This window comes from Eptatretus burgeri, chromosome 2 (genome assembly GCF_056783735.1).
Source record: "Eptatretus burgeri isolate ZD-2024b chromosome 2, Ebu_testis_v1, whole genome shotgun sequence".
NCBI lineage: Eukaryota > Metazoa > Chordata > Myxini > Myxiniformes > Myxinidae > Eptatretus > Eptatretus burgeri.
Genome location: NC_140962.1, coordinates 116,418,166 through 116,425,665, shown reverse-complemented (window position 1 = coordinate 116,425,665; position 7,500 = coordinate 116,418,166).

Here is a 7,500-nt window from a genome sequence, read left to right as displayed (position 1 = left end):
TCCCTCCCTCTCCCTCCCCCTCCCTCTCCCTCCCTCTCCCTCCTCTCCCTCCCTCTCCCTCCCTCTCCCTCCCTCTCCCTCCCTCTCCCTCTCCCTCCCTCTCCCTCCCTCTCCCTCTCCCTCCCTCTCCCTCCCTCTCCCTCCCTCTCCCTCCCTCTCCCTCCCTCTCCCTCCCTCTCTCTCCCTCTCCCTCTCCCTCTCCCTCTCCCTCTCCCTCTCCCTCCCTCTCTCGCGCCCCCTGCTGGCTGTTGGTACGTTGTGTGTACTTTCATGGCCGCTCCTTTCTTCGTGTCGTGAGTACCCCTCCTCTGCTGTGCTATTTGGTGTTTCCACTTTCCCCATTTTTCGTTTTCCATGTGTTCGTTTTCTACTTGTGGACTTTTCACACACAGAGAGAGAGAGAGAGAGAGAGAGAGAGAGAGAGAGAGAGAGAGAGAGAGAGAGAGAGAGAGAGAGAGAGAGAGAGAGAGAGAGAGAGAGAGAGAGAGAGAGAGAGAGAGAGAGAGAGAGAGAGAGAGAGAGAGAGAGAGAGAGAGAGAGAGAGAGAGAGAGAGAGAGAGAGAGAGAGAGAGAGAGAGAGAGAGAGAGAGAGAGAGAGAGAGAGAGAGAGAGAGAGAGAGAGAGAGAGAGAGAGAGAGAGAGAGAGAGAGAGAGAGAGAGAGAGAGAGAGAGAGAGAGAGAGAGAGAGAGAGAGAGAAGGAGAGAGAGAGAAGGAGAGAGAGAGAGAAGGAGAGAGAGAGAAGGAGAGAGAGAGAGAGAGAGAGAGAGAGAGAGAGAGAGAGCCCACGGTCTCGTGTGGAGAAAATCGTAGGCCTAAGGCCTGTCATGGCCGCCAGGGGAGGTTTTTCTCATTCACTGTGACCGTGTTCTTTGTTAATTCTCAACTTTAATCGTTGATTTCTTGGTGTTTGTGAAAACGCCTTATTTCTCCCGATAAAGTTTACTAACTTGTTTTCTTGAGTTAGAATGGCGGGTGAACGTTTCCGTGTCGAGATGTTCAAGTCTATCTCGTAAAAACGCTGTTTTTTTCCTTCCCTCCCAGTGAGGTGGAACTTAACGATGTGCTTTCCGCCATCGGTAACATCGTTGGATTACATAATATTCGTGCTGCTTGTCGCATGAATAAGAAGTTTGTGGTGTTTGTGTCCGAGGAACACGTGGTGTCCACGGTGGTTGAGCATGGCCTGTTCATCGAACCGAACACTTACCTCTCTATGTTCGCTTTACAGGCCCCAACAGTTAAAGTTAACATTAATAATATTCCACCATTTATAAGGAATCAGGACTCGTGTAACCAGTTAAACAAGTTCGGTAAGGTTGTGTCGAGGATCTCAATGTTGCCGATGCGTCATGTTAGTGATAAATGTAAACGTCATGTCCTTTAAAAGAGTGGTTTATATGATACTACCTGAAAATGGAAAAACACTGAATGTTGTACTCTGTGTAAAAATCTACGGGTTTGAATGTAAAATGTTTGTCTCCTCAGAGGTTATGACGTGTTTTGGGTGTGGAGCTTACGGGCACGTGAAGAGTGTTTGTCCCAATGCGGTTACACCGCAAGAATGTGAAGGTTCGGTGAGGAACGATTCTTCCTCACCACAAACTAATGGGGAGAAGGTGAATTGGGAGCCTAGCCCCGCCCCCCCCACCGGCTGAGGTGTTCGACGAAATGGACTCGTCCACCCGACCGGCGTTGGTGAGAGGGTGTGTAATCGTGATGTAATGAATCCACCCCCACCAAACGAGGAAGTGAAAATGGTTCCTTCCTCTCCTTTACCATCCACTGTACAGTACAGTGTGGACGATATGGAGGTATCTGTTACGGATACCAGGAACAAAGGCCAAAAACGGTCAAATGTTGATGCCTTTGATGCTTTGGAGCAGAATAAGGTCCAGATCGTGTCAGGCCTGGTGGACCTCCAAGGGACGTCTGACATTGGAAACCCCTTGGTGGTACCGGAGTCGTGTGCGGATGTGGAGACTTCGATTGCTCCACTGGCCGACTCTGAGTGGGACACAGAGAACAGTGAGGTATCTCAGGATGTTTTAAGTGTTTGTCCTGTCAGCCAAAGTTGTTCAGACGAGTTAACAGCTTTGTCTGACAGTGATGGAGAAATAGATAAAGGGGAAAATCCCTGCGAGTTAAATGTCAACCCCTCCCTGACAGATGATGATGTAAGGGTTGTAGAGGGGAAGGACATGGACAAGGCAAATTCACAGGGGTCCGTAAACAGAGCAAAACTTTCTGTTGAGCCAAAAGTAAATGTTCCACAAGTAATAGGAGAGGTTATAGATGAAGCACTTGATTCAGATGAAACCTCTTCTACCCCACATTTTAGTGCTTTAGGCTCTAAAGAGGATGAGGGGGGAAACAACACAACTTTAGTGTCTCAAGAAAATGTGTATAAATTCCTGGATGAGACATTCAAGAAAAGATATGTTAAAAATCAAAGATTACTTCCCAAATTTACACGATTTCATTAAAACTGCAAGGAGTACGATTTGTAATCCTTGTCAGGTTAACATGTCAGATCCTCAGTTCCAAAGGTTAAGGAAATGTGTTACTCGGGCTGGTAAAGAGCTTCAAGAATAACTAACAGAATGGAGATAAAAGTAGCATCCCTGAACATCAATGGAGGCCGCAGTTGTGTGCGTCGCCTCCAGGTATTTCAGCTCTTCCAAAATTAAAAAAATTGATGTGCTAATGCTACAGGAGACGCATGCAAATCAGTCTTCTGAGGATGAGTGGTGTAAAATCTTTAAAGGTTGTCTTTTTTTCTCGAGTGCGCTTGTTGAGGCCAAGGCTGGTGTGGCAATAGTGTTGCATCCTCGACTCCAGCCTTCGGAGATAACTTGTAAGGTAATTTGCAAAGGTTACTTACTGTCTGTGCAATTTGTCAGTAGCAACCTAAAGATTTGCATGACAAATGTTTGCTATCCTCGTGCTAACTCTGAAAGAGGTGCCTTTCTGTACAAGTTGGCAGAGTTTGTAAGCACCATTGACTTAACCATGTTGTTGTGTCTGGGGGGTGACTACAACTGCACCCTCGACCCACAACTTGATCGGAACACTTGTGAGCCTCATCCACCCAGTGCAAGGCCTTTGGCACAGCTCGTCAAAAAGTTTAAACTGGTGGATGTGTGGCGGGTACAAAACCGTAATATCCGTCGGTATACATGGGTTTGTGCATCAAGAAATGTTTTGACGATGGCTCGCCCAGACAGATTTTATGTTGATCATGAAATGGTAAACATTGTTAAGACCTCTTATATAAGGCCGTCTGGTTTTTCCGATCATCACATGATTGTTATGGTGTGTGGCTTTCCTCATCATGTCTGTGGAAGTGCATATTGGACTTTTAATTTGAAACTTTTACAAAGTCCACATTTTATAGCTTTTAAAATGGTATGGGAAAAATGCGAGTCACAAAAGGGTTCATATTTGAACTTAAGACAATGGTGGGACTGCACAAAGTCCCAAGTCAAATGTTTTTGCCAACAATACTGCTCTTACAGCACATACAACGCTTTTGGTGTGATATCTGCTTTAAAAAAACGATATACTTATCTGTGAGCAGAAAGCTGGATTGTCCCAGCGTGAATGTCCAGCAATTGTCGGAGAAAAGGACCCTTCTGGCTGAAATGGTGAAAGAGCGGGCGGCCTTTGCATTTGTCCGACTGCGGAACGAAAAAATCCAACTTGACTCACCAAACAAAGGGTTCTTCAATTTGGAAAAAATGGTCAAGACCTCTCAACAAATCCATGCTTTGCGCTCTTCTGGTGGTGATTTGTTGACCTCCCAGAGTGATATCAAGCATGAACTACAAGACTATTTTTCAAAACTCTTCGCAATAAGAACTGTGAATGAAGAGAACAGGAATGTGATGCTTGAACAGCTCCCTTTTCTGTCTGAAGACCAACAGCAATTGCTTGAGCCTGACATTTCTCTTGGAGAACTTACTGCTGCGCTCAAGGACAGCAAGGATGGGAAAGACGGCCTTCCGGCTGAATTTTATAAGGCTTTCTGGGACATTCTAGGCCCTACTCTTCTTGAGGTCTTTCAGGAGTGTTGAACAAGGGGAATTGCCATTGAGCTGCCGGAGGGCAGTTTTGTGTCTCCTTCCGAAGAAAGGAAACCTGCATGAGACCGCAAATTGGCGGCCTGTGTCGCTCCTCAACACGGACTATAAAATATTGTCAAAAGCACTTGCAACCCGTCAAAAGGAAGTTATCTCTTTCTTAATTGGCACTGATCAATCGTACTGTGTTCCAGAACGTTCCATATACGATAATATTTTTTTGGTGAGAGACTTGATCAGTCTCGGTCGAACTACATCTCCTGGTTTTGGTTTATTGCTTTTACATCAAGAAAAAGCTTTTGACAGTGTTAACCATTCTTTTTTGTTTGATGTATTAAGGAGAACAGGGTTTGGGGAAAAATTTTATTGCTTATGTTAAGTTATTGTACAAAAATGCATCTTGTCTGCTGAAGGTTAATAATAGTCTTTGTTACCCTTTCCCCTTTCAGCGAGGCATCCGTCAGGGCTGTGCGCTATCAGGCATGCTCTGCAATCTATCCGTTGAACCTTTATTAGTTTTACTTCGGAACTCCGTGTTAGGAGTCTCTCTTTCACAAAACTCCAAAGTCGTTTCAGCTTAAATGCTGATGATATTTGTGTTGCTATTGCAAATCAAAAGATGTTTCTGAGGTCTCTCGTTGCCTTACCCAGTTTGAGCTTGCTTCTACTGCAAGGGTAAATTGGAAAAAAAGTGTAGCTTTTTGGGTGGGCCCCAGATCGCCTTCCTCGTCCCTGCCTATTTTACCAGGAAGAATACAGTAGAGTAGTGAGGGGTTTAAATATTTAGGCTTATTTCTAGGAATTGAAGCGTATGAACAAAAAAATTGGGAGAACTTCATAGAAAAAATGAAATTGAAACTGGCAAGGTGGAGAAGATTGTACCAACTTCTCTCGATTAAGACACGGGTGTCAATCATAAACAACCTGGTGGTTCCATTTATTTGGCATAGAGTTATCCCACTTGAACCTTCGAGATACTTGGTCACAGGCATTCAGAGGGTTCTGACTGATTTTTTTTTCTGGGGTGGCCACCATTGGCTGGGCCCAGACATGGTCTGCAGACCCCGAAATGCGGGTGGTCAAAATCTGATGCATATCCCAAGTCGGATAATGGCATTCTGAATTTCCACTATCAAGCACCTACTGCACAGTGAGTGTGTTCCTTGGCGACCTCTCACAAACGCCTGTTTGCAGAAAGTGGAAGGTCTGAAATATGACTGTGAACTTTTCCTCATCGACCTGCAACACGTTGACATGTCTCAGCTCCCCAGTTTTCATCAGAGCCTTTTGAATGCTTGGCAAGTCCTCGGAGTGCAACGTTTGGAGGTATCATGCGATGCCCAAAAGTTTGTACATGAGCCATTAGTTCAGAATCCTTTATTCTCTAGAATTTCAACCTCCAGGTAATTTATGCATTGTTTCACCAGTGTTGGAATAAACAGAGTGTGAGACCTGTTACATCCATCCTTGAATGACTGGCTACCTGTAAGCCCGCTTTCATTAAAAACTGGTGTTCGTTCTGCTCGTATTGTGGAAAATGTCTTGAAAGCAGTAATTCAAACCTTTCATAGACTAAACATCGGGTGTACTGGGGTGGATGAAGTGGTAGACTCACATCTCTATTTCCCTGAACTTCAAATTTCCTCAAAAAAACAAGAGGGTGTGTTCTCCTCAAACTTGGAGGAAATTGGTGTGTTTCACATCATGGGGAAAACGGCTATCTACAACATATGTCTGGAAGCATGTATACCTGGTTTCACAAAACTGTTGAAAAATCGGTGGAATGAGACCTTACCTGCTGGAGCTTTTTTAACTCCAGTGTGGAACAAAATGTATAGTTCTCCAACTCTTGGGTGAACTGGAGACCTGAATTGGAGACTAGCACATCAAGCCCTGGTCACACAGACATTCCTCCATAAGTTTAATTCTTCTGTTCTAAGTTTTTTGTCCTTTTTGTGATTTGATTGAAAATGTTGCCCACGTTTTCATTGAATGTAAGAGATTGGTACCCCTCTTTCTCTTCCTTCAACAGCTTTTCTACAAATTTAATTTTGTTTTTTCCTTTCCAGTCTTTATTTATGGAATTGGGAGGGGGGGTGAATTACACTGAACAACAAAATTATTTTACTGGAGATGTGTAAAGTGATTTAGACTAATTTGGGTACGCTGATTTCAAAAATCATAACCGTTTTACTGTATCACGTCAGGATTTTCAGTAACAGAAATATTCCCATTGCCTAGAAGTCAGGATTTCAATGAAATTTACAAAAATTCATTTATTCATTTATTTCATCATGAATGCTTCAAAATTATAGAAATTACAGAAAAACTCCACTAGAATGTAATTAAAAATGCTTTAGGCATTTGGCTTTGCGTTTGTGCTGCTCTGTGTCAGTTTCACGATGCAGGAACCAGCAGAAATCGCCCATCATGTTCGGGTTGTGCCGCCCTTGGTAACGCGTCTCCATGAGTGAAATCTCTTGGTGGAATCGCTCGCCGTGCTCGTCCGAGACTGCTCCCAAGTTGTCAGGGAAGAAGTTCAGGTGCTGGTGTAGGAAATGGATTTTCAGGGACATCCTGGAGCCAAGTTTCCTGAAGGACTCCAGCAGCTGCTGCACTATTTCTTCATAGTTGTCCGTGCGCTCGTTCCCCAAGAAGTTGTCCATCACAGCTTTGAAGCTCCTCCACGCTGCCAGCTGTTTGGGGTTTAGAGTTGTCGGAAAAGTTTCGTCCTTCATAATCTGTCGGATTTGCGGTCCAACAAAGACACCAGCCTTGATCTTGGCCTCCGACAAGGTGTTGCCAAACTTTTCCTTGAGGTATAAAAACCCACGCCCATTCAGATCCATTGCCCGTACAAAACTTTTCATCAAGCCGAGCTTTATGTGGAGTGGTGGAAGGAAAACCTTGGCTGGGTCGACAAGGGCGACATGCTTCACGTTGTGTCGACCAGGTACATGCTCTTTTCGCTCTTCCCAATCTTTCTTCGTCCAGTGATTCTTGTCGTCTCTGCTATCCCAGAGACAAAGGAAGCACATGTATTTCGTGTAGCCTGACTGCAGCCCTAACAACAGCGCCACCACTTTCAAGTCTCCGCAGATGTGACAGTTGAAGTCATTGTACTTGATGGAATCAAGCAGCTGCCGCATAGTCTCATAGGTCTCTGTCATGCCGAACGCGTGAGCCAGTGGGACTGATGGTTTCTCGTTGCCATTGTGGAGCAAAACAGCCTTCAAGGTGTTCTTCCGCGAGTCGATGAAGAGGCGCCAGTCTGCAGGATCGTGATCACACCCAAGTTCTTTCAACAGACCGTTGATGTCACTGCAGAATGTCATCGTGTCTTCCATCTCAAAGAACTCAGCCATGTCTCTGTGACGTGCTCTGAACAAGGATATCTTGGTGTTAGGTTCAAGTAGATTC